At 36.7% G+C, this 26929-nt stretch overlaps 1 protein-coding gene across 1 annotated transcript in view; it reads left to right on the top strand.

Moving 5' to 3' along the window:
• LOC150108188 (post-GPI attachment to proteins factor 6-like) overlaps positions 1–26929 on the top strand; it is a 256316-nt gene that overhangs the window by 60172 nt on the left and 169215 nt on the right. The window lies entirely within an intron of this gene.

The raw sequence follows: 26929 nt of genomic DNA, 5'->3' as shown, positions 1-26929 counted from the left end.
AAATAACAAACCTCATTAGGAAGATCATATTTCATATCTTGAAATCATATCGTGAATGATGTTGCTATATGATCTCACTAAAATATAACAGCATAAAATCTTTAATAGAAAGGGTATAAAATTAATTGCACATGACGTAGGTACCAATATTATATTTTTAATGTTGATACCTTTCTTCGCGTCTTGAAATTTGAAATAAGTGAACCTTCATAGGTCAATCATTGTCACTGTTGCCATGAAAAAAAAAAAAAAAATTTGAACTGATAGTGAATATTAATTCAAAATGCTGATTTTTATCTCATAAAGAGGTAGTCAGATTTCCCAAACTAAAAATTAGGACACTGCATTTTGAGTTAATTTTTAACTTGAAAACTACCCATTTTCCATAATAAAATTTGATTATATATAAAAATTACTTATAACACAGAAAATCAATAACTGATAGAATATGTTTCAAGTGAGAGAACAGATGTAAATCATAAGTAAAAAAAGCAATGTTATTGCATTGTAGTTTCATATAACTGTTTTTATTAAAATGTGTACAATAAAGGGGAGGGGTCACTTAAGGATCAAAGACAGATAACTGCAAGGAGTCCTCCACACAGCCGATTAAGGAATGCAGAGACCTTAAGGTTTCTGACCCATGTCCATTTCTCAAGCTCTTGTTATGCTGCCAGTTAGTAAGTAAGCATCTAACTGAATGTTAAACAAGGATAGTCTGGCCATCATGGATTTAGATGACTTATTATATTTTGTGTTGGCTTAAACCAAAATAGAGTGACGGTACAACAAGATGAAATGTTACATTCAGTATTGACTTAATCCAAAATACAATGATGGCAAAATATATGATTGTATTTTGTACCAGGTGCTGTCCAAGCCAGTATGAAATGTCATGCCAGCTGTGGAAGCACATTGTTAAATAAGATCTACTGTAGTTTTCATCAAGAAACCAGGGCAAACAGTGAAAAGTCAGATATTGGAACAAACTCCAACTTGGCATCAGTGGAACTCAAGATAGAAACAATGTAAAAAAGTATCGGTGGAGAGGAAGCAGAAGAATTAGACAAGTACCAGATTGATAGTCACCAAAACAAAGAATAAAAATTGGTCTTCTGAATAATAAATACATGTTCAGCAGTAATGATTAGAGAAAGGAAAGAGTTGCTATAGTATTCAACACTAAATATGAAGTAGAAAGTTTAGAAAGTTTTTTTCACTTGATTACAAATTTAAACTTGCCAAGAAATTATAGACCTCAACGGCTCACTTTGGTGAGTACGGGAGTGGCAAACCTGTGGTACCCGATGCTGGACCATACCTTACTTCATGTAATATACATCTGTAATATTATCTGTATACTGGTCCCCTCCTCTTTTTTCTTTCTTTCTTTCTTTTCTTCTTGTTCCTTTCCCCCAATAATATTAGAGTATTTGAGGGCTAGGGGTGAATCTTTTTTTATTTTGCTATTTCATTTCGTCTTATGCAGTGAGTCTGCCTCACCTAGTAGTCCTAACCTGCCTGGCCAATTGTGGGATGAATTAGTGGAACAAACTTCCCAGATATTTGGAAAGGGCCTCTGCAACCCTGCTTTTTTTTTTCTTGCAGTGACTTCACACCAGAGCACTAATATGGCTGTACCTTTTAATACATCTCATGCTACGTCGGTTGTCATGCAGAATAATGAGAGCCGCATTCGGGGCTTAGGCAGAGGGTCCTGTTTGAGATGTATACTACAGTCTCCAACAAAAGTCAGTGATATTGTGAATGAGAATTGCAGGAGATATAGAATTAATCTTAGAGAGGAATTTTACATAGGCACATGGAATGATTGGAATCTACAGATGGGTACTCTTGATATTGTCTGTAAAGAGATGGAGAAGTATAAATTGACATTCTGGGAAGGGGAATTACCGAGACCAGATGGAATGGAGGTCATTTCAGAAGGCAGTTCAGGCAAGAACCCTTTTTGGTTGTAATCCTGTTAATGACAGGATACTCTGTATTAGACTTAAATCTCATCCTACCAATGTGTGTTGATTGTGGTAGTTTATGCACCCCACACGGATAGGCTTGATGAAGAGTGAGGAATTCTATGAAACTTACAGATTGTTTTGGACTGCTTACCAAGGAGAGATGTACTTTACATCTTAGGAGACTTTAATGCTAAAGTGGGAAAGAGTATGAGACTGTGGCAAGTTTGGTCTGAGTGAATTCCAACAGTCTTTCACCCATGGTGAAAGACTGTTGGAATTTATCCATGCTAACAGATTAGTTATTACCAATACCTGCTTCCAGAAATGCCCACAACTGACCTATACTTGAACATCTAACATTGATAGGTTAAGGCATCAGATTGATTACATCCTGGTTCTCCAACAGTGGAAGACAAGCATCTCTGATGTGCATACTTATCCTGGAGCAGACTGTGGTACAGACCATCAACTAGTAAGAGCCAAAATAAGACTTAGACTCCAAAATTTTCCAAATTAGGTACATCCTGCTAGACTGGATGTCAGAGTAATTCATGAATGGGTTCACAGAAGAAACATCAACTTGATTGGATGATGTTTTGGAGATTAGTGAGGAGAACCAACCAGAAATGCTTTGGGAAGGAGTCAAGGTTATAATACAGAATACGGTCAAGAAGTATCTTGGTCCAGTAAGAAGACCAAGAGACCCATGGATATCAGATTCAATGTGGGATCTAATTGAAAGAAGGCAGTTGGAAAAACAAAGAGACACAGGGACTGAAGAATATAAGAGATACATAGAGAAGTCAGAAGAGCCATCAGCCAGGACAAGGAGAAGTTTTATACTAATAAATGTGAAGAGATAGTTCCAGATGAGGAGGCACAATTATAAAAGGATGTTTCATTTAGTTCATGACCTAAAGCACAAGTTTAAGCCCAAATCAAATGTCATCAAAGACAGGAATAGAGTAGTGTTAACAGAAGAACTAGAAATCAAAAACAAATGGAAAGAATACTGTGAGGAACTGTACAACAGAGAAGATAATGAAAATTTGGATGATCCCTCTCACCAGGAACATTTTGATTGGAACCTACTTCACTTAAGCATGAGGTTGAAAGAGCAGTTAAACAGCTTAATAGCGATAAGGCCCCGGGGAGAGATGGACTCCCAGCAGAGTTAATTAAGGCTAGGGACTGAGGGATAAGAGTGTTTCATAGATTGATTACAAGGCTATGGGAGACCGGATCATGGCCTAGAGACTGGAAGAAGTTGGGTTTTCATATCCCTACATAAGCAGAGATGCCTGAGGAACAAGCAGATTTTAAGAAAGCTAAAAGTACCAGAGATCAGATCCTTTGTTTTAGACAGATCATTGAAAAGTATAAAGAATTTAGACTTCCTATGGTAATGTGTTTCATAGACTACTCTAAAGCTTTTGACTGTGTTCAGCATATGAAACTGTTGGAAGTAATGAAAAGAATGAGTTTTCCTCAACACACTATCAGGCTGACAGCTAACTTGTACAGGGAGAAAGAGACCACAGTAAGAACAGGTGTTGTTTAACTGATTGGCTTCAGGTTAGAAAAGGAGTTAGACAAGGATGTTTATTTTCTCCTCACTTGTTTAGTATATGTATATGGAGGAAATCATGTGTGAAGCATTGGATAAGCTCAAGACAGGAATTGGGATAGGAGGTAGATTGATCAGTAATCTGAGGTATGCTGATGATATAGTACTCCTTTGTAATGCCATGGAAGAACTAGGACAAATTCTTGGCAAGGTTAACAAGATCAGTAATAACAGAGGACTTCAACTCAATCCTAGCAAGACAAAGATTATGATTCTCAAAAGAAATACAAACAGGGAATCTCTTGAGAAACAAGTGTACCTTAATGGAGAAAGACTTGAGGAAGTCAGCAAGTTTGAGTACCTGGGATCTATTATTATGAAGAATTGCTATTCAGAAGATGTCAGAAGTATATTAGGGATGGCTAAAACAACAGTCAGATACTTGTTTAAAATCTGGAAGGATGGATCTATCTCCATGGGAACAAAGCTGAGTATTTTGGATGCAGTTGTTTTTCCAACAGTGACTTATGGACGTGAGACTTGGAACCTAAAGAAGTGACATAAGATAAGGATAGCTGCTTTTGAGATGTGGTGTTACAGAAGGCTGTTGAGGATATTATAATACTGAAAGGTGGACAAATGGGTTGGTGCTAGAAAAGATCAGTAGAACTTTAAGGCTCCTTAAGGATATTGAGAGAAGAAGGTTGAAATACTTTGGACACATTGAAAGAATTGAAGGAGGATTTCTCAAAACAGTAATAGAATGTAAAGTTCTGGGGAAAAGAGGAAGGGGATAGACTGTCAATTAGATGGATGGATGGTGTGCTGAAGTGACTGATCCTCAGTGAGTTGAAGTCTCCAGAAACGCATACAACAGGACTACGTGGTGACGACTGATGTGGCACCTTACCGAGCATCTGAATGACCACATGGCATCTCTTGATGTCAAATGAAATGATTGGATGAAGAAATTATATTCTTGTTTAATCCTTTATCCAAGTGTAAGCAAACAAAGTTTGTGTGTGAAATATATTTACAACTAGGCTACTTGTGTACAGAGGGTGATGACCTTGACATAAATTGCCTTAGGATCCCATAATGCAAAGCACTTATCCTTTCAAACAGGAATATGAATTAAGAGGTTTTAGAACTTTAGCAATACATTCAAAAATTCCTTTATATATTAAAGGAATTTTTGAATTTCTATCACCAAGAAAAAATAAGAGTTTGAAAACAAGAAACAAACCTTTAAAAGGCTCAGTGGCAGACTGAAGTAAATATTGATTGATTCCGTCAGACACAAAGCTTAATGGTGGACTCAGGAAGTTAGAGGCAATCATGGAAAAAAAACAACAGAAAGCATAGTAAAAGTTCCAGGCAAGTATGCCATGAGAGAATACTGAGAAAAATGTAAGAAAGCAAAACAGTGTCTAAACAAGTCATGAAAAGACTTTGTAAGATCAATCATCAAATTTCTGATATGTATTATATGGGGGGAGGGGGAGTAGGATATTATGATAGTACAATATGAAAAGTTTGCAGCATTACTAACTTCCTATCGACAATTTTCCTTCAAATTAATATGTTCTCTTTCAGGACTTGAATGTTGACAGATCTATATTGGGTTCTTTATCAATCCACTTAGGTCTTGGTTTTTCTCTGGGTCATTTTTCTACCATACTGGCAACATGTCATTGTCTTGCTAGCCTTTTTTCTCCTGATTTCTTTAAGTGACCATATCACCCCAAGGTTACCTCTGTTCACACATTTCTGAATGCTAACTAACAATGTTAGTTTCCTTCATGATATTCTCATTTTTAATTTGATTTTTCATTGATGCTATCTGTTCTCTCCCCTGAGGTTTCTCTAAACTCTCAGATCTGAAGTTAAAATTGGTTTGAATACAGCTGTATACAACTAGTTGAGTGTTTGATTAATTTTCCTCCTAATCCATATAAATTTATTCATTTGACGTCTGCCATACCAGTTTTGCTAATTCTCTTTGTCTATTTCTGTATTTAATTTGTCTTCATTAAAAATTGTGCCTAAATAGCTGAAACGTTTAAATTTATATAGGTTCTCCATTCAGGATGCAGTTGATGTTTTTAATGTTCCTGCCTACTTTCATAGTCTTTTATCTTTATACAGGCAGTCCCTGGCTTATGGCATTCCATACTTACGAATGGGCTCCCAAAGCTCCCGCATAAGGATAATAATTAAATTAATAATTCGGGAACTAGTTTCTTTTGTGCATGTAAACAAACCTGCAGTTCACTGCATTATTAAAGCAGCTCTTCCCTTTATTTGGAAGTCAAATTTAAGGGACTGGTCACACTTACCATGTTTGGAGATTGGTTCTTGAACTGTTTTATTCCTGCTGTGGAAGGTTATTGTTTGTAAAAGAAAGTTTATTTTCTTTAAAATTCTGCTTGTGCTGGACAATGCTCCTGGACATCCAACATCTTTAGATGACCTTCACCCTAATGTAAACATCATATTTTTACTGTCCAACACTACATCGTTACTACAGCCAATGGACCAGAGTCATTACTGCATTTAAGGCTTATTACGTATGGTGTACATTCCCGCAAGTATTCAGGGCTATGGAAGATGATATGATGACTTTGAGAGAGTTCTGAAAGAATTATAACATCCATGATGCATCAAAACATTGCTGATTCTTGGAAGAAAGTGAAGCTATCAATAATTAAAGGGGTGTGGAACAAACTGTCCTCAATTTTGTGATGATTTTTTTTGTGGCTTCAGCGATGTCTTCTGTGAAGACATCGCTGAAGCCAGAAGAGCTGTGGTGGATAGTGGCAATGTACTGCAATTGGACATCAATGAAAATGATGTCATTGACTTACTATGTCCCATTCACAAGAATTAACTAATGAAGACTTTATGGAGATAGAGAAGCAGCTGATGGAAGCACAAGAACACAAAGAATCAGGTGATCCAGAGCCAAGAAATTTTACGACAAAAGAATTAGCTGAAGCCTTTCATCTCATTGAAGCAGGATTTGCTAAGCTTGAGAAGCAGGATCCTAACATTCAGCAGTTTACAAAAGTTTACCATGCAATTAGAGAGAACATCAGCTACTACAAGGCCATTTATGATGAAAAAATGAAAAAGGCTGTGCAAACAACCCTAGATACCTTTTTCAAGAAACCGACTTCAGTGTTAAGCTCCCCTCCTCCAGAAACAGAATCAAATCCTGATTCTCTAGCACCATCCATCATCATCATCATTATCTTCCGATTAATGTTAGCCTACTTTCTTGCCTCAGAAATGCCCCCTTCCAGTAAGCAAGACATTGATACAATCTTTATTGTTCTTTTTTGAAATTACTTCTATCTCCTATCTAAACTTTTTGTATGAGTTTGTTTTTATGTTCTGTTTGTTTGAATTAAAAGAAAGAGCACAATAGTTTCTGTAATTTATTATTACAGTGCAGGGGTATTATTATTATTACAGTATTACACTTTATTATTATTGCCACATATGAGCCATTATAGTATTGTTATTATTATTACTGCATATGCGCTGTTCATCAGGGATCCTCAGGAATGTATTTCATTTGTAACCTCGGGACTGCCTGTAACTCAGTAATTTAAATCAACAATAAAAGCAGTAAATCAGTAATTTAAATCAGCAATAAATAATTGCTGTAATAAAATTGCTATAAACATTTTCATACCAAGTTTATTACAGCAGTTATTGAATATAATTAGGGAAATTCACAGATTAGTATTAGACTTATTTAGAAGTATAACATCATCTGTATAAAGTAAAGAGCTGAAATTAACATCTGCAGTTTTGATATCAGGTTCAATACTACTTTCCTTCATAATGTGATTCATATAGTGATGAACAATAAGAAAGATAATGTGCTCCCTTGTCGCACACCTGATTTAGCATCAGACCACCTTCCTGTATCTCCTTCAATTCTATCCTTTCTTTTATTCTAGTAGTAAGACTTATACGTTGGTTAGACATAACTGGTAATTAATTTACGGAATTGACAACGCATATAAAGTAAATTAATTAAAGATAACTTTAATGAATCACTTCTATATTTCGGCAATGTCACATTGCCATCTTCGGGAACATAAAGATATGGTATGTGCACTAAGGAACTAACAAAGCAAATGAGGAAGAAAATAAGAACTAATTTTGTTCCTAAAGTCCTAATGGTGCCCTCTTGCGGGCTAATTTGGTAGTCTTGGCAGTTGGGCTGAAGTTCTCAAAATGAGTCTCCCAAATTTGGGGCAGTTTCATGCACCCAAATTTGTTGAGGTTAGGAACGTTTTTTAGAGCTGCTGAAGATTCTTTGAATAGTCTTTCGTATTTAAACTTGCTGCGATGGATTATTTTTGTCTTCTTCCAACGAATTTTATGGTGGGTATCTAAGGCATGGTCTGCCAGCCCAGAGCGGCTGTACTGGTGAAATCGGATGTAGTCTTGGTGTTCTGAAATCCTGATATTTGTTGTTCTGCCTGTTTGGCCAAAGTAGGACAATTTGCAGCTGCAAGGGACCTGGTATACACCAGGTAGGTCTAGGGGAAGTGGTTGGTCTTTGGTAGAGCGGATAAGGGATGCCAACTTTTTATATGGTCTGTAACAGGAAGTAAGGTCATATTTTTTGAGGATATTAGTTATTTTTTCAGAGGTGCCCTGGATGTAGGGGATAGTGATAGACTTGGTGTAATCTTTATTGTGGAGGGGGGGAGGGGGGTTGTGGTTTATAGGTTTTAGTATTTTTTGGATTTTTTTGGGGTTGTAACCATTGGCTAAGAAAGTGTTGAGGATGTGGTTTAGTTCCATAGTCAGGGCCTTGTCATCTGAGCAGATTAATTTTGCCCTGTTATATAGTGTTTTTATCACCCCATATTGTTGTGAGGGGGGGGGGGATTGCTGGTGAATGTATCTGCCAGTGTGGGTGGGTTTTCTGAAAACAGAGAAAACCAAAGTTCCATCAAGCTGGCGGGTGATTAAAGTGTCTAGGAAGGGGAGGGTGTTGTTTTCCTCTTTTTCTAAGGTGAACTGGACTCTGGGATGTTGGTTGTTTAAGTGTGTTAGGAAGGAGTGGAGTGTATCTGAGCCATGTGGCCAAATAGCAAACACATCATCCACATAACGAAGCCAAATAGTGGGTTTTTGTGGGGCGGAGTTTAAGGCTTTCTCTTCAAATGTCTCCATAAAGAAATTGGCCAAGGGTGGGGAAAGTGGTGAACCCATGGCTGTCCCCTCTATCTGTTCGTAGAACTTTTCTTGCCAAACGAAATAGCCTGAGTTCATTGTGAACTGAAATAGGGCTGAGATATCGGGAGGAAACTTGGCTTGGATGAGCTCAAAGGTTTCTTTGAGTGGGACATTAGTGAATAGGGAGGAGATGTCAAAACTGACCATTATGTCAGTGTGTTGGAGTGTGAGGTTTTCTATACTGGCTTTAAAGTGGGCCGAGTTTTTTATGTGTGATGGTGTGTTGCCAGTGTAGTGTGTGAGCGTTTTGGCTAAATGTTTGGCTAATTTATATGTGGGGGAATCAATGCCATCCACTATGGGACGTAATGGCACATTTTGTTTATGTATTTTTGGGAGTCCATATAATCGGGGGGGTCTAGAGTTATAAGGTTTAAGTTTGTTGGTGACTTCCACAGGCCAAGAAGTGACTTTCTTAAGGAGTCTGTGGATAGTTCTGATCTGAGAGTTGGTCGGATTATATTCAATGGGGAGGTAAGTAGTACGGTCTCGTATTAAAGAATTTAGCTTACCTTTGTAGTCTTTTTGATTGAGTACTACAGTGGCGCTTCCCTTATCAGCTTTGGTGATTACTATTTTTTTGTTGTTTTTTAATTCTTGTAGGGCTGTATATTCGTTTTTGGATAAGTTGGATTTTGGAGGTTTGGCTTTCGTGAGAACACCGACTACATCCAGTCTCACGTTGTTGGCGATGTGGTTAGGCAGGTTGCGAATTCCACGCTCTATTTGGATCATGATTTCTTCAGCAGGTATCCTTTTTGGAGCTAGGGCGAAATTGTGACCACGTGAAAGTGCGGTGAGTGCTTCAGGCTTTAAAACTGCCGACGAGAGGTTGACTACTGTGTTAAGTGGTGGCTGGGGTACAGAAGTAGAAGTCTTTGTCAGGTTTTCGTATTTTTTCACATGTCGACTACGTATTTTTTCGAATTCCTTTCTTGCCGATGTGCATGAGATGTCATGAAGTATCGACCATAGATCAAAGACCAAAGTCCTACTTTGGCCAAACAGGCAGAACAACAAATATCAGGATTTCAGAACACCAAGACTACATCCGATTTCACCAGTACAGCCGCTCTGGGCTGGCAGACCATGCCTTAGATACCCACCATAAAATTCGTTGGAAGAAGACAAAAATAATCCATCGCAGCAAGTTTAAATACGAAAGACTATTCAAAGAATCTTCAGCAGCTCTAAAAAACGTTCCTAACCTCAACAAATTTGGGTGCATGAAACTGCCCCAAATTTGGGAGACTTTCATTTTGAGAACTTCAGCCCAACTGCCAAGACTACCAAATTAGCCCGCAAGAGGGCACCATTAGGACTTTAGGAACAAAATTAGTTCTTATTTTCTTCCTCATTTGCTTTGTTAGTTCCTTAGTGCACATACCATATCTTTATGTTCCCGAAGATGGCAATGTGACATTGCCGAAATATAGAAGTGATTCATTAAAGTTATCTTTAATTAATTTACTTTATATGCGTTGTCAATTCCGTAAATTAATTACCAGTTATCCTTTCTTTTAGTGTTGCATGGTGATTAGCATTCATTTTAGAAATTATGGACTTTACAACCGCTCCTTCAATTCTAATTGCTGACTTACAGCTTAAATATAGACTATTTATTGCTCTGTATAGTGGTCCATTTACTCTATATAATTGTAGTTTGGAAAAGCTTTTCTATGGGCATCTTGTCACAAAAACTTTCCAGCTCTATGAAATTTAAGTACAGGTTCTTATTATATTCCCATGATTTGTCAACTATCTGTCATAAAACAAAAATATCACCTTCACAACCTCTATTTGTCCTGAACCTGCTTGTTCTCCAAGTTTTTCTTACAAGTAGGGAAAATCTAAAAATTAAAATTAAAAGAAAAATTAAAAATTTCTTTTTAATTCTCACTTTCAACTTTATTTCCTTTTTTTTATAGATGGAACTGTCAGAGTTCTACTCCAATCATCTATCTATCTATATTTATTTATTTATTTACAGAGTGATTGACTCGGTTTAATGACTTGTTTATAGTTATTAACTGACTTAAACACTGAGGAAAAAATATAAGAGATTTAATAAAGTTTCACTACTAGTTTCATCGGAAATGCCGACTTCATCAGGTGAATACAATACCAGGGAGTAAACAACATCTTAAAAATATATTGTACTTTAACAGACACAGAGTTTAGAACAATTAGTAGTTGTGTTTGAAATGGAGTCCGAGAGTTAGTTCTGGCGTGAAGCACTTTGCATTTGAACGATATCACGAGTATGCCATAACTGGATTACAGCGCTATGTGAATCGAATAGGCTGTAACTGAGATTGCTGTTTAGATGGGCAGGGTCGAGAGCTATTTCTTTGGATTCCAAGATACGTCTCTCTAATTCATCGGAGCATTTATGGATGTTTGAAGTAAAGTTCCAGTCTATTTGATGTTGTCATCCTTCAACATTGGTATTAGCAGAAAATAAAATGTGGCTGGATAGGGCCAGCACAGGTTCTGTTGTAAGAAATGTCATGCTGATGTTCTTCTAGGCAGAGAGAGAGAGAGAGAGAGATGGGCTTTTCTGTCTGGCCATAATATGGTTTGCTGCAACTGCAATTTAATTTGTACACTCCTGGGAAATGAAGAAGGTTGTGTTTTACTTTAGGTTGACTAAGGCAAGATCGGAGTTTTGGTAAGGTGGAGAAATATGTTTTAACATTAAATTTCTTCAGGATTTTTGCCAGTTTAGGAGAAAGAGAACTTATATATGGTAAGGAGATGTAGGCTGTGGGGTTTGAGTTGTCTTCATTACTTTGTTGATTACGTACACTAAGACGATTATAGATCCTTTTAGGAGAGTAACCATTATTTAAGAAAGTCCTTTTGAGGTAATTAAATTCATGTTGAAGTTCCTCTTCTTCTAACAACAAGGATATCGCCTGATGAGCTAGTGTAAAAATAATTCCTAATTTTTGAGTGGGGGGGTGAGACGAAGCATGTAGTATTTATCGGTGTGTGTTGGCTTCCTAAAGATAGAAATCTTGAGACCATCAGTTGTTCTAGTAAGTTTATATATAAAAAAGCTAGAACACAATTAACTTCTGGTTCAGATATGAAGTTTATATTTTGATGAAAATTGTTTAAATGATCCAGAAAGGTTTGTAAGTTTTCTGGGCCGTGCTCCCAAATTAGGAAAATGTCGTCCCTGTAATGCAGCCAGAATTTGGGTTTCAATGTTGCTGAGGAAATGGCTTTTTCCTCAAAATCTGTAAGAAAGTTGAAGATTTTGAGGCATTGACTCCCCTACATACAATCTCTTGAAACATCTCACAGGAAAATCTTTTTATATATCAAGAACTCAGCTGATTTTGTCTCGAAGATCAAGAACATCCAACCTAACGAAGCTGACAGAATGGTCAGCTTCAACATTGTCTCACTGTTCACCAACGTTCCAACCCAGGAAGTCCTTAGTCTTTTAAAAAACAAATTATCTAAGAAGATTTTCACCTTACTTGTTCATTGTGTGGATTCAGGCTACTTCTTATTTGAAGACAAGATCTACAAACAGAACAGTGGCTTGGCCATGGGTAGTCCCCTGTCTCCGGTGCTAGCCAACATTTTTCTTGAAGATTTTGAAGAAAAAGCCATTTCCTCAAACCCCACAGCCTACATCTCCTTATCGCATATAAGTTCTTCTTCTCCTAAACTGGCGAAATCCTGAAGAAATTTAATGTTAAAACATATTTCTCCACCTGACTTAAACTCCGATCTTGCCTCAGTCAATCTAAAGTAAAACACAACCTTCTTCACTTCCCAGGAGTGTACAAAATCATTTGCAGTTGCAGCAAACCATATTATGGCCAGATAGAAAAGTCCATCTCTCTCTCTCTCTCTCTCTCTCTCCGCCTAGAAGAACATCAACGTGACATTTCTTACAACAGAACCCGTGCTAGTACCCTATCCAGCCACTTTTATTCTCTGCTAATACCAATGTTGAAGGACGACAATATCAAATAAACTGGAATTTAACTTCAGACATCCATAAATGCTCCGATGAATTAGAATTCCCAATCCTATGCCTGTCGACCAATTTTTGTGTGTGTGTGTGCGTGCGTGCCTGCCGCTGTTCAACCGTGTGCCTTATAGTTTGAAATAATCATGTGCACATCACACAACAATTCATGGCATGCTATATGACGCATGCGTTAATGACACATGATGAGTATTAAACGCATACAATGTAAAATAGACGCGCATTTGAAGTTGTTCATTATATGCGCATAATTTTAACGGTGTCTTGTACTTAAATTTTTGAAATATTTTGATTTTTAATCCTAAAATGAGTGAATCAAGTAAAAGACAACGAATCTTTAATTTTAACACTGACTGGGAGGAAACATATTGTTTCATTAATTTTAAAGATAATTGTGTTTGTTTGTTGTGCAACAGTAGCGTTGCAATTCCAAAAAAACATAATGTTGAACGTCACTTCCAGACAATGCAGGCCACTTTTAATACGAATTATCCACTTAAATCTGAAATAAGAACGAAAAATACAAATCAACTAAAATCGAACCTGTCTGTCCAACAGTCGGTTTTCACTAGACATGTGGTAATATCTAAAACTGCTACCATTGCTTCTTTAAAAATTTCTCACATGCTCGCAAAGAAGAAAAAACCGTTCCAAGATGGTGAGTTGTTAAAAGAAGCATTTTTGACTGGTGCCGATTGTTTATTTGAGGCATTTTCTAACAAACGTGAAATTATGTCAGCAATACAAGATTTACAATTATCAAATAACACCATCACAAGAAGAATACATGTAATTTCAATGGACATGCAAACTCAGTTAAAAAGTGACTTGGAAATATGTAACTGGTTCTCTCTACAATTTGATGAGTCAACAGATGTATCAGACACAGCACAGTTAGCAGTTATGGTGAGAATGGGATTTAGTAACTTTTCTGTAAAAGAAGATCTACTGAAAATATTACCCATGATGAGACGAACAACGGGTGAATATATTTATATTACATTCAGAATATACGCCAAGTCGATAGATATGCCTTTACACAAGCTGTCTGCGATAACTACTGATGGGGCACCAGCAGTGGTTGACAATATCAGTGGATTTATTGCACTCTGCAAGAAAGATCATTCATTTCCAATCATTATGTCCTACTACTGTATTATTCACCAGGAAGCTTTGTGCAGTAAAATACTGCCCTTTGGACATGTTATGAAAGTTGTTACAAAAATAATTAACTCCATTCGAGCAGCCCCTTTGCAGCACCGACTTTTGAAGGCTCTATTGAGACATTGAAGATAAAGAACCTGATCTCCTCCTGCATACTGAAGTACGTTGGCTCAGTAAAGGTAAAGTCCTTACAAGATGTTTAAGCTTAATTGAAGAAATAAAAAAATATCTTCACATCAAAAATGAAAATTTTGATGAACTAAATGACTTTTGCTGGCTGTTGGATTTATGTTTTCTTACAGACATCATGGAAAAATTGAATTCTTTAAATTTGGAGTTGCAAGGAAAAGATAGACATGTCACTAAAACGATAGGTTCTGTAAACTCATTTAAAGCAAAACTAGATTTGTGGATATCACATCTGCAGATGGGAACTCCCATTCATTTCCCAAATATGAAAAAAATGGTAGGCGATAGTGAATTTAACTTGTCACAATTTGTTAAACATCTTCAAGTGCTTAAAGAACAGTTTGAAAAGAGATTTCAGGAATTTAATATCATCGAGCCAATGATCTCCTTTTTTATCAATCCTTTTACTTGCCAAGTAAATATAATGGAAATAGCTGCATGCATTGCAAAGCTTGTTCAAGTAAATGCTGAAGAACTGGAGCTAGAAATTTTGGATCTTCAGAATGACATTATGCTAAAATCCCATATAACAGATGAAAACTTCTGGAATTTAGTGGATAGAAAAAAGTTTCCATTCTTAAAAAGAGCAGCGTACAAGATAAAATCGTTTTTCGGTTCCACATACCTTTGCGAATCATTGTTTTCAACCATGAATATCATAAAATCAAAATATAGATCAATACTCACTGATGAGCATCTTGATGATTGTTTAAGAACTGGAATATCATCATATTCTCCTAATTATGAAGCACTGGCCAATAAAATGCAATTCCAAAGATCACACTAACTTACATATATATATTTAAATTTTTATATAATGTAAGCTTTTAAGTAATGAAACATTTGATTATAATGTAAACTTTGTATGTATTAATTTAACAAAAGAATTCAAAAAAATATGCTTAAAAAAATAGATGGTGCCTGTTGCCCTACCAGTATTTTAGAATGTGCTCTAGGAAACAAAAGGTTGGGATCCTCTGAATTAGAGAGACGGATCTTGGAATCCAAAGAAATAGCTCTCGACCCTGCCCATCTAAACAGCAGTCAGTTACAGTCTACCTGATATTATTCACATGCAAAGTGCTTCATGCCAGAACTAACACTCAGACTCCATTTCAAATACAACTACTACTTGTTCTAAACTCTGTGCCTATTAAAGTACAATATATTTTTAAGATGCTGTTTACTCCCTGGTATTGTATTCACCTGATGAAATTGGCATTTCCGATGAAAGTAGTAGTGAAACCTTATTAACCACCTTCCCGGCCATTATGGATCAAATACGCATCCGCATACACTTTGTATCCATCATATATTTCAATGTAATATCAATGGTATTACAATATTAATATGCACTTCGCATCCATGATAACTTGAACGTCTATGGATGTCTTGGCCGGTAGCGTGGTTAAATCTCTTATATTTTTTCTCGGTGTTTAAGTCATTTAATAACTATAAACAAATATATAAGGCGTTCAAAAAAAGACCAAACTTTTGCTATAAAGATTTTATTGCTCGTTTTACAACATTTTAAGCACTGTCCTTCAAAGTAGCTCCTCTGCTGATGATACACCGTTCCCAACGTTTCTTCCATTGTTGGAATGCACTTTTGTGTGATGTGCCCGGTTCTCTTATCGCATTTTCCTGAATCTCCTCTATGGTTTGGAAATGATGTCCTTTCAAAGTGGTTTTTAAAATCTGCTGGGACTAAGTCTGGAGAATAGGGTGGATGGGGCATAACGGATGTCTGATGTTTTGGATGGTGCATTGTCGTGGTGCAACATACAAGTCTGAATTTCCCACAATTCAAGCCTCTTCCTGCACACAACACCCCTCAAATGCACTAAAACTTTCTGGTACAACTCTTTGTTTACCATCTGACCATATGGTACCAATTCATAATGCACAATGCCTTCCTAATAAAACAAAAAACAAGAAAACATCACCTTGATCTTTGACTGACTCATCTGTGCTTTTTTTTGTAGAGGAGACCCCTTCTCCACTCACTGCGACGATTGCATCTTGGTTTCAACAGCATAGCCATAAACCCACATCTCATCTCCTGTTATAATGTTCTTAAGAAAGATTTTATTACCATTTGAATTGGCAAGCAGTTCCTGACTGATTTCAACGTGGCTCTCTTTCTGATCATCAGTCAACAAACTTGGCATGAATTTTGCACAGATGCAACACATCTGAAGTTTTTCAGCCAAAATTCGATGATAAGCTGATGCCTACTTCGTCAGCAATTTCTCAGGCATTAAACGATGATTTCAATGAATCACAGCACGAAATCTCTCTCTCTACATGGTCATTGTCTATTGATGTGGAAGGTCATCCAAGCTTGGGATCTTCACCGACCAACATTCTGCCATTTTCTAAAATGCTTAAACCACTCATAGCACTGTGTTCGGCTCATACAGTCCTCCCCATATGCTTGATTAAGCAATTGAAATGTCTGTGTAAAATTTTTACCAAGTTTGCAGCAAACTTTCACACACGTTGTTCTTCAAGCTCTTTCATTGTCACTTTGCACCAATCTAATGAACAACTTGGCAACATGCTCACTTCAGCGGATGTAACTCGATGACTAATGCTCATAACAGAACAGGGCAATGGCAGTTTGTTGTTAAAACCTGCCAGTAAGTACACTCAGTAGCTGCAGTGCACTTTCTGTGCCGATTGGCGTGCTATTTAAAAAGTTTAGTCTTTTTTTGAACACCCCTCGTGTGTGTACACACACACACACACACACACACACACACACACACACACACACACACACACACACACACACACACACACACACACACACACTTCTCTTTGCATTCCTTTGAAATTTTCTACTGCTGTTCTGTCACTGCTTGTTTCATTTAAGTGTTTCAAAGTAATTGCTCCAGACATCTACAATATCTACAACAGTTTGTTGTTAAAACCTGCCAGTAAGTACACTCAGTAGCTGCAGTGCACTTTCTGTGCCGATTGGCGTGCTATTTAAAAAGTTTAGTCTTTTTTTGAACACCCCTTGTGTGTACACACACACACACACTTCTCTTTGCATTCCTTTGAAATTTTCTACTGCTGTTCTGTCACTGCTTGTTTCATTTAAGTGTTTCAAAGTAATTGCTCCAGACATCTACAATATCCTTATCTTCAGTTTTCATGTAATCGTTGATTCTGTTTACTGTACTGTTTCCTACAATTTAAAATTTTTTACAATCGCCTTGAGAATATTTTGCCATCTTCCTAACATTTATCTTCTTTATTCTTGTCAAAGAGTCTTCCCATGACTTGTTTAGCTAACTTTAATGATAACTTAGCTTTCTTACATTTTTTCTGTATTCTTGTAGGGAATCTGCTGGCTTATTTACTAGGAGCTTTCAGTATGCCTTCTTATTCTTTTCCAGGACTGCTTTTTTAATTTCTTGCATATATTATGATGTGCTCTTTTTATCTATCCTTTCAGACAACTTCACCACATGTCTCCCAAGATGAATTAATTAATGGTTTCTTCAATTTCTCAGTGAAACTCCAAGGTTTGGTTCTTGATTTTGAACTGTTTAATTTTTATTTAATTTAATTAATTTTTATTTATTTATTATTTATTTAATTTTATTTAATTTTAATTTTCTTGAAACATTATTCAGGAAAAAATTAAACAGTTCTTGATTTTGAACTGTTCAATTTTCCCTTGAATGTTTATATAGTTTAGTGTACAGTTTACTCATAAAAAGTGCCAAACTTTAATTCCTTTTTAATGTTTTCTTCAGTAGTGTTCTTTTTCATTTATATCCTGTATAAAACTAAGGGATGATCACTTCTAGTTTCATATTCTCTGTATACTTTGTATCCTGAACCAGCATCAAGATATCACTATCAACAATGACAGTCAACAAGGCTTTTTCTTATTGCTTACATCTTTTCTCCACATGCACTTGTGCACATCTTTCTGTTGGAACATGGTGTTAGTAATGACTAGTCTGTATCCTGAGCAGAAATCAAGCTGGTACTTACCATTTTTACCTTGCCTTTTCTCCAAAATGTTTCTACTATGTGTATATGCACGCTTGGTGGGATTCATTTCCTACCCTGCTGTTTAGATCTCCAACAGGGATCACTTTTTCCATCTTCTTTATCAGATGCCTTCCGCAATGATTTGAAAACTTCCTCCAACCTTCTGTGGGACCACAGGCCTAATAAGTTTTTTTTTTTTTTTTTTTTTTCTTTATGTCCATTTCCCCATTTTGAATTTGTCCACATAACTCTACTTGAAATTGCCTTTCAATCAAGAATTATATCTTCATATTTGGTGTTGAGTGCTCTTGGTATTCGTTTCTTTCTTGATCATTATTGCCTGATTGTAACATCTTATACTTTATTATTTAGTAGATTTCACTTGTTTTAGGTTTTTTTTTTTCTTCTCAGTAATGACAATTATGTTTGTGTGGTACTTTTTCCAGATCTTCTGAAGGTTGATTTCCTTTCCATTGATACTTCTTATGTTATCGGTTGGTTTTTTCAGTGATTCTGAAGTCGGATTTTTTCTTCTTCTAGATGTTGGAGTTTGTTCCATTAGCCAACTTTTCATTGTGAAAACAGTGTGGGCCTTGTTTAACTGGGTAATGCCCCATCTGGCAAACAGTTTTTTAATATTTGGATATAAATCTGCGGAATAGTTGATTTTAGCTTAATCATCAGCAAAAAGCCTCTTAATCATCACTTACAAAATCCTGAACATAAAGGTTAAGCAAGAATTGAAATAATTTCATAAATAAATGAAAAGCATTAAGGAAGAGGTTTATTAAATTACAACATATAATGATATTCACAGTGATGGTCACGAATCCCAGTTGCCAGTTTTATTGAAATAGTTATTACTTGTGTTGCAATTGCGATAATATAATACAAGGTTTAGGTTTTTTTTTTTCTCAGATGCAGATGACCCTTCACCATACCATACACTATTATATCAAACTACCTAAAAGTCTCCCAGCCATATCCCTATACTTACAGTGTTATTCTAAAGGAAATTCACTAAAGAAAGCTGTTCACTATGAAAAAAACATTCCTCCTAATGACAATATATTAATATCTAAATATAACATCACATCAATTGTAGCACTTATTGGATGAGATTCTATTGAAATGCACCCTGTTTTCATGTTGCATTCATCACCTGAGTAACACCTTAATTCATGGAATGTAAGATGGGACCTCTGGTGATGAGTGTTTCCCAAATCTTCGGAAGCTTAATGTAACCGTGTTTATTAAGATTTGGTTGCTTTCTGAGAGCTGCTGCTGCTTCTAAGAAAAGTCTCTCTTTCTTGAATTTGCTGTGGTGGAGCATGGTGGTTTTATTCCATGATACTCTGTGGGTGGTGTCCAAAACATGGTCAGCCAAGCCTGAATGGCCATAGTTGTGTTTACAGATGTAAGATTTGTGTTCCTCCAGGTGGATGGATGCTGATCTGCCTGTCTGTCCAAAGTATGCCAGCTTACAGGAACTGGGTACTTTGTAAACTCCAGGCAGCGAGAGAGAGGGGGGGAGCTGATCTTTTGTAGAACGGATAAGGGTAGCAAGTTTGCAGTAGGGCTTATATGCTGTGTGTAGGTTGTACTTTTTTAGTATCTTGGTTATTTTTTCAGATGTGCCACAGATGTAGGGTATGGTGATGGCATTTTTAAAATCTTGTTGACGAGAAGGATGGGGAATGGGGGAGGAACTGATTATTTTTTTGATACTGTGTTCGCTGTAGCCATTGGAGAGGAAAGTGTTGTGTATGTGGTTAAGCTCAGTAGTAAGGGCGGTTCCACTGGAACAAAGATTGTGGGCTCTCTTGGTAAGAGTTTTGATGATGTCATATTGTTGTGAGGGGTGGTGGTGGGAGAGTTTGTGAATGTATCTGCCTGTGTGTGTGGGTTTTCTGTATATAGTGAAACCAAGTGTATCATTAGGCAGGCATGTGACTAATCTGTCTAGGAAGGGCAAATAATTGTTCTTTTCCTTTACCATAGTAAATTGGATTCTTGGATGTAGGCTATTGAGATGACTGAGGAAGGAGTCTAACGTGTCTGGGCCATGAGGCCAAATAGAGAACACATCATCTACATATCTTAGCCAGATAGAAGGTTTGAGTGGGGCTGAGTCTATGGCTCGTTTTTCGAAATCTTCCATATAGAAATTGGCAAGGGGGGGGGGGAACCCATGGCTGTTCCCTCTATCTGCTTGTAGATTTTGTTCTTTCAAGAGAAATATCCAGAGTTAATTGCAAAGGAAAAGAGATCTAAGATGTCAGAGGGAAAAACGTTTTCTAAGAGAGATAAGGTGTCAGTTAAGGGAATATTGGTAAACAAAGAGGAGATATCAAAGATTACCAATATGTCTGCATTATTCAAGGTTAAATTTTCTGTGAGGGCTTTAAAGTGGGTCGAGTTTTTTATATAGGAAGCAGACCTTCCGGTGAGGGGGGTCAGAGAGTTGGCCAGCTGTTTAGACAGTCTGTAGCAAGGTGCATCGGTGGCTTCTACTATAGGCCTGAGTGGGGAATTGGGTTTGTGGATTTTTGGTAAACCGTATATTCAGGAGGGACAGGAGCGGAAAAGTTTAAGTGTTTTTGGACGTCAGGGGGCCAGGAGGTTACTTTTTTAAGTAAGATTTTTAATTTCTTAACTTGTGTTTTTGTGGGGTCGTGTTCTAGTGGGATGTAGGTAGCGCGATCGCGGAGGATAATGTTCATTTTACGATTGTATTCACTGGTATTAAGAACGACTGTGGCATTACCCTTATCCGCTCTGGTGATGATGATACTTTTTTCTTTGCGTAGTTTCAGGAGAGCCATGTGTTGGGCATAAGATAAGCTGCTTTTTGGAGGCGAAGAATGAGCGAGGATGTTGGCTACGTCAAGTCTGATGTTGTTGGCTATCTCCGAAGGTAAGCGACTGATCCCCCGTTCGATGTTAACCATTACATCGAGCACCGGCACTTCCTTCAGAGCGACGGCAAAATTACAGCTGAGGCAAAGGGCGCTGACGGCATCATCGTTGAGCCTTTTGGAAGAGAGGTTTACTACTGTCTGGAGCGGTTGAATTTGTGGTTGTGGTTTGTCTTTAACCAGGTTGCTATATTTCTTGACGTGTTTATTTTTTATTTTATGAAATTCTCTCTATGTGGAAGTTTTCGAAATGCCAGAGAGAATCGACCAAAGTTCAAGGGTTAAGAATGGTGGAGAGCTCTGAACGTAAGAAGCCAATGGCGCCGTTCGTCACTGAGAGGGTGGCACCAGTAGAGGCGATTTGCTCGCTTAGTAATGCCAGGCAGGCACGGTTATATATACGGAGTGCTTTTTTGGAATGGAAATTGATCTTCATTTTAACGCAGTTCGGTATCACTCTTGTATCCCGACATCTTTTTAAAAAGGGCAGCCTATTTAGTTGTCTAGATAGTCGTAGTTTTGACTTACCGTATTGCTTGGATTTGCGTGCTAAATCTTCTCCATGAATGATTAGAATTCGAGTGTAGAGGCTTAAGTGCTGTGCGGACATCATGTTGCAGGCTTAATGGATTTTTTACAACACTCAAAAACAATTAAATTAGAATTTAATACTTCCTATATTTCGTCCTAGTCACTAGGACATCTACGGGAATTACAAAAACAATTAATGTAACATGCACAGACAAATCTTACAATACTAAGCCCAACCACGTGGGTGACACTAAAGTCCTATCTAGGTGGAGCGCCTTCTAAGGGCAGTAGTAGGTGGCCTGGAATGTAAGGTGGGACCTCTGGTGATGAGTATTTCCCAAATCTTTGGAAGCTTAATGCAACCGTATTTATTAAGATTTGGTTGCTTTCTGAGAGCTGCTGCTGCTTCTAAGAAAACTTTAGTGTCTCCCACATGGTTGGGCTTAGTATTGTAAAATTTGTGTGTGCATGTTACATTAATTGTTTTTGTAATCCCCGTAGATGTCCTAGTGACTAGGACGAAATGTTAGACTCCTTCCTTGGTCATCTCAATAGCCTACATCCAAGAATCCAGTTTACTATGGAAAAGGAAAAGAACAATTGTTTGCCCTTCCTAGACACCTTAGTCACACGCCTGCCTAATGATACACTTGGTTTCACTGTATACAGAAAACCCACACACACACACAGGCAGATACATTCACAAACTCTCCCACCACCACCCCTCACAACAATATGGCATCATCAAAACTCTTACCAAGAGAGCCCACAATCTTTGTTTCAGTGGAACCGCCCTTACTACTGAGCTTAACCACATACACAACACTTTCCTCTCCAATGGCTATAGCGAACACAGTATCAAAAAAATAATCAGTTCCTCCCCCATTCCCCATCCTTCTCGTCAACAAGATTTTAAAAATGCCATCACCATTCCCTACATCTGTGGCACATCTGAAAAAATAGCCAAGATACTAAAAAAGTACAACCTACACACAGCATATAAGTCCTACCGCAAACTTGCTACCCTTATCCGTTCTACAAAAGATCAGCTCCCCCCCCCTCTCTCTTGCTGCCTGGAGTTTACAAAGTACCCAGTTCCTGTAAGCTGGCATACTTTGGACAGACAGGCAGATCGGCATCCATCCGCTTGGAGGAACACAAGTCTTACATCTGTAAACACAACTATGGCCATTCAGGCTTGGCTGACCATGTTTTGGACACCACCCACAGAGTATCATGGAATAAAACCACAATGCTCCACCACAGCAAATTCAAGAAAGAGAGACTTTTCTTAGAAGCAGCAGCAGCAGCTCTCAGAAAGCAACCAAATCTTAATAAATACGGTTGCATTAAGCTTCCGAAGATTTGGGAAACACTCATCACCAGAGGTCCCACCTTACATTCCAGGCAACCTACTACCGCCCTTAGAGGGCGCTACGCCTAGATAGGACTTTAGTGTCACCCACATGGTTGGGCTTAGTATTGTAATATTGTGTGTGCATGTTAAATTAATTGTTTTTGTAATCCCTGTAGATGTCCTAGTGACTAGGATGAAATATAGGAAGTATTAAATTCTAATTTAATTCTTTTTGAGTATTGTAAAAAATCCATTAAGCCTCCAACATGAGGATGCTAGCACACCACTGTTCCATTCAGTATAATGGACTGTAGTAAGATAAATGGTATGGCCTGAGTGCAGGCTATTTTCACAGAATGTGCTGCACATTTTTTTGTCATATGCTTTCCTCTTGGCAAATACTTGTTGGATTTCTGCTCAGGACATGGAATGGTTATTACTAACACCATGTTCCAACATAAAAATATGCACAAATTCACATGGAGAGAGAATACAAAGAATAAGAAAAGTCTAATTGACTATGTTATTGTTGATAGTGATGTTTTCTCTCTGGTGCAGGACACTAGAGTGTACAGGGGAATTGAAATTGGAAGTGATCACCATTTAGTCTTGAGCAGGATAAAATTGAATTTCATATTGAAAACAAGAACATTTAAGAAAGTTTTAAAGCAAATAAATGTTGAGCAGCTCTCAGATGTGAACTGCAGACTTAAATACATGAACATTATTGAAGAAAAATGAAAGAGTTCGAGAACATGAACCAAACCTTGGAGATTCATTGGCAAGCCCTGAAGAAAACATTGATTCATTCAGTCAAAGAGGCATGTGGTGAGGTTGTCTGCAAGGATAGAAAAATCAGAACTTCTTGGTGGACATAGGAAGTTAAAGAGGCAGTGAAGGAAAAGAAGAAAGCATATCATACGTTCCTGGCAAATAAGTCAGCTTGTGCTCTTCGAGAATACAGAAACAAATGTAAGAAAGCTAAACACTGTGTAAAACCAGCTAAACAAAAGTCATGGGAAGACTTTGGGAAGAACATAGAAAATAAATATCAAGAAGGTGGTAAGATATTCTGGAGGTTGTTGAAGAAGCTCAGAAATAGAGGAAATGTTGTAAAAGGAATTAGAGATGATAAAGGTGATATGAAAACTGGAGAAAAAGATATCCCTGAAGTATGTAGTAATTACTTTTTAAAATTGCTAAATGAAACTAGCAGTGATGACAGCACAGTGATAAAAAAACACCAACCAGGCATGCAATCAGGAATACATATCCATACTTGAAGTAGAAAAATCCATCAAAAGTCTGAAATGTGGAAAGGCAGCTGGTGTAGATGATATTCAACCAGAAATGCTCAAGTATGGAGGTCTTACAGTGACTGCACTGCATAGTTCAGAGGGATGAATTCCAAATGATTGGAGTAGAGCTCTCATAGTACCAAAATATAAAAAGGTAAATAAAATTGAATTTGAGAATTATAGAGGTATTTCTCTACTTAGTGTTCCTGGTAAGATTTATGCCAGTATACTTGAGAAACGGTTGAGAAGGATTGTGGAAGAGAAGCTTGGTGAAGAACAGCCTGGATTCAGGCCAAATAGAGGCTGTCAGGATCAGATTTTCACTTTACGACAAATAGTTGAGAAATCATGGGAATTTAACAAAGATCTGGAAAAAGCACATCACAAGGTGTCAAGAGAGAAGCTATTCAAAACTCTACAGTTGTATGGTGTCAGTGGGGCATTATATCAAGCAATACTTTGTCTTTATTTGAGTTGTAAGTCAGCAGTTAGAAATGAAGGAAGTACAGGAAGATGGTTTAATGCTAAATCTGGTGTCAGACAAGGATGTACATAATCCCCTCTGTTATTCTTTATCTATATGGATCATATTATGAAGGAAAGTGGTATTAAATCTGATATCAAAATTGGAGATGTTAATCTCTGCTTTATGCTGATGATTTTATACTTCTAAATAAATCTACTACACTTCTTCAAGATTCTCTGACTAAATTGAATAACTGTTGTAATAGATATGGTATGAAGATCAGCAATAACAAGACAAAGACAATAAAAATAGGCAGAATCATTGAAAATATCAACTGCATTGTGAATAGAGAACCTATAGAACAAGTAAAACATTTCAGCCGCTTAGGCATGATTTTTAGTGAAGATTGTAAATTAAATATGGAAATAGACAACAGGATCAACAAAGCTGGTATGATAGGAAGTCAACTAAATAAATTTATATGGAATAAGAGAGAAATTAGTCAAAACACTAAATTAGCTGTATACAAGACAGTGTTCAAACCTGTTTTAACTTGTGGATCTGAGAGCTGGGTTAGAAGTAATACACTTGACCAAAGACTAGAGACTGCAGATATGAGAGTCCTGAGAAAGATTATGGGCCTGAACAGATGGCATGAATGGCAATATCATATTTAAAATGAGGATATTAAGAAAGAACTTGCAGTAAGTATCAGAAACAAATTTTTTGCACCTCTATACATTAAAAACTCTTTGAGTTTCTGTTTTGGATTATTCATTTTGCATTTTCCTGCTGCTAATTTTTTTTTTTTTTTTCATTAAAAAAATTAGAAATTTCTTGCAATATATAGAATGCATTGGTATTATTAGCTCTTAAAACAGCTAATAATTTTTAAGTTATTCTTTTACTGTGTTATTGTCATTTGTGAAAGGTACTATTATGAGACTTGTTTTTTTGATTTTTATTTACATGTTCAGAAATTATTCTGACTTTTGTATAATGTATCATTGTATTTGCACAAAAGTGAAGATAGACAGAAGTGAATGATGCTTTTCAAACATTTTATTGAAAATGTTTGAAAAGCATAATTAAAATTGCAAATGTATTTTTTTTATATATATATTTGTTAGCATTTTTATAGTATTTCCCCATTGTATGCAAATTTATGGTGATTCATGTTAGCGGGGGATTTGCTTTGATTCTCATTGATGTTCTTTGATATACATGGAATTGCATGTATGCTGATATTTTCAAAATGCATTGAATCATAGTTGATGATGAATTGTATTCACAGCACACAATTTTCTCACTGCGTTCACTGCACTATGATCTGTTTGTAGGTGCATACATTTGAAGTGGCAAGATCTCAGCAAAACTATATGTGTGAGCATTACACAAAATCATGTCATTGAAATTTGTGATAGCTTAAATTTATTGATGTTCTCATTATGTTTGCCAGTATGGTAGGCCGAGTGAATGTCATACCACTCTCCAACCAACAGATTACAGTTTCAAATCCCACTGTCAGCATGAATGTTTGTAAAAGTCTGCTCTGAATGAACTTGTATAGCTCTGTGAGTTTTATAAGGTTTGCCTTTTTAAAAAGGGGAAAAAATGTAAATGGTGTGTGTGTCTCTTTGCATCAAAGAAATGTTAATTTGGAATAGAAATTGAAAGTTGGTGCATTAATGTTAACCTTAACATTCATTGTAAATTAATATGTTAAGCCATTGATGTCAATCAATCCATGTAATTTGTGAAGCTGGTGAATATTAATATGCATTCAAAATTTAGCTATATTAACATTAAGAACACCTAGAAGTACCAAAAAGGAATTTGTAGATGTATTTCTAGTGTGATATCTAGTGGAACAAATTAAAGTAAGTATTATTAAATTACCATATATATATATATATAAAAGATGATATTTGAAGTTTAAAATAAAAAAAAATTGCTGAAATGAGAAGTCGTATACTCCAGGTGTAAAATCTGAACCTTTGAATTCAGCAGGAAACATCAAGCAGTTGGCTAGCTCCTATAATAATGTACTGTAACTGGCAGTTAGCTTAAGGAATTAACAACGCATATAACGAATATTAATTAAAGCAAACTTTAATGAATACCTTCAATATTTCGGCAATGTCATGTTGCCATCTTCAGGAACATACAAAT

This window comes from Typopeltis vanoorti, chromosome 3 (assembly GCF_054136105.1).
Source record: "Typopeltis vanoorti isolate ZY-2024b chromosome 3, IOZ_Tvanoo_1.0, whole genome shotgun sequence".
Lineage (NCBI taxonomy): Eukaryota > Metazoa > Arthropoda > Arachnida > Uropygi > Thelyphonidae > Typopeltis > Typopeltis vanoorti.
This window is presented reverse-complemented; position numbering and strand designations above follow the sequence as displayed.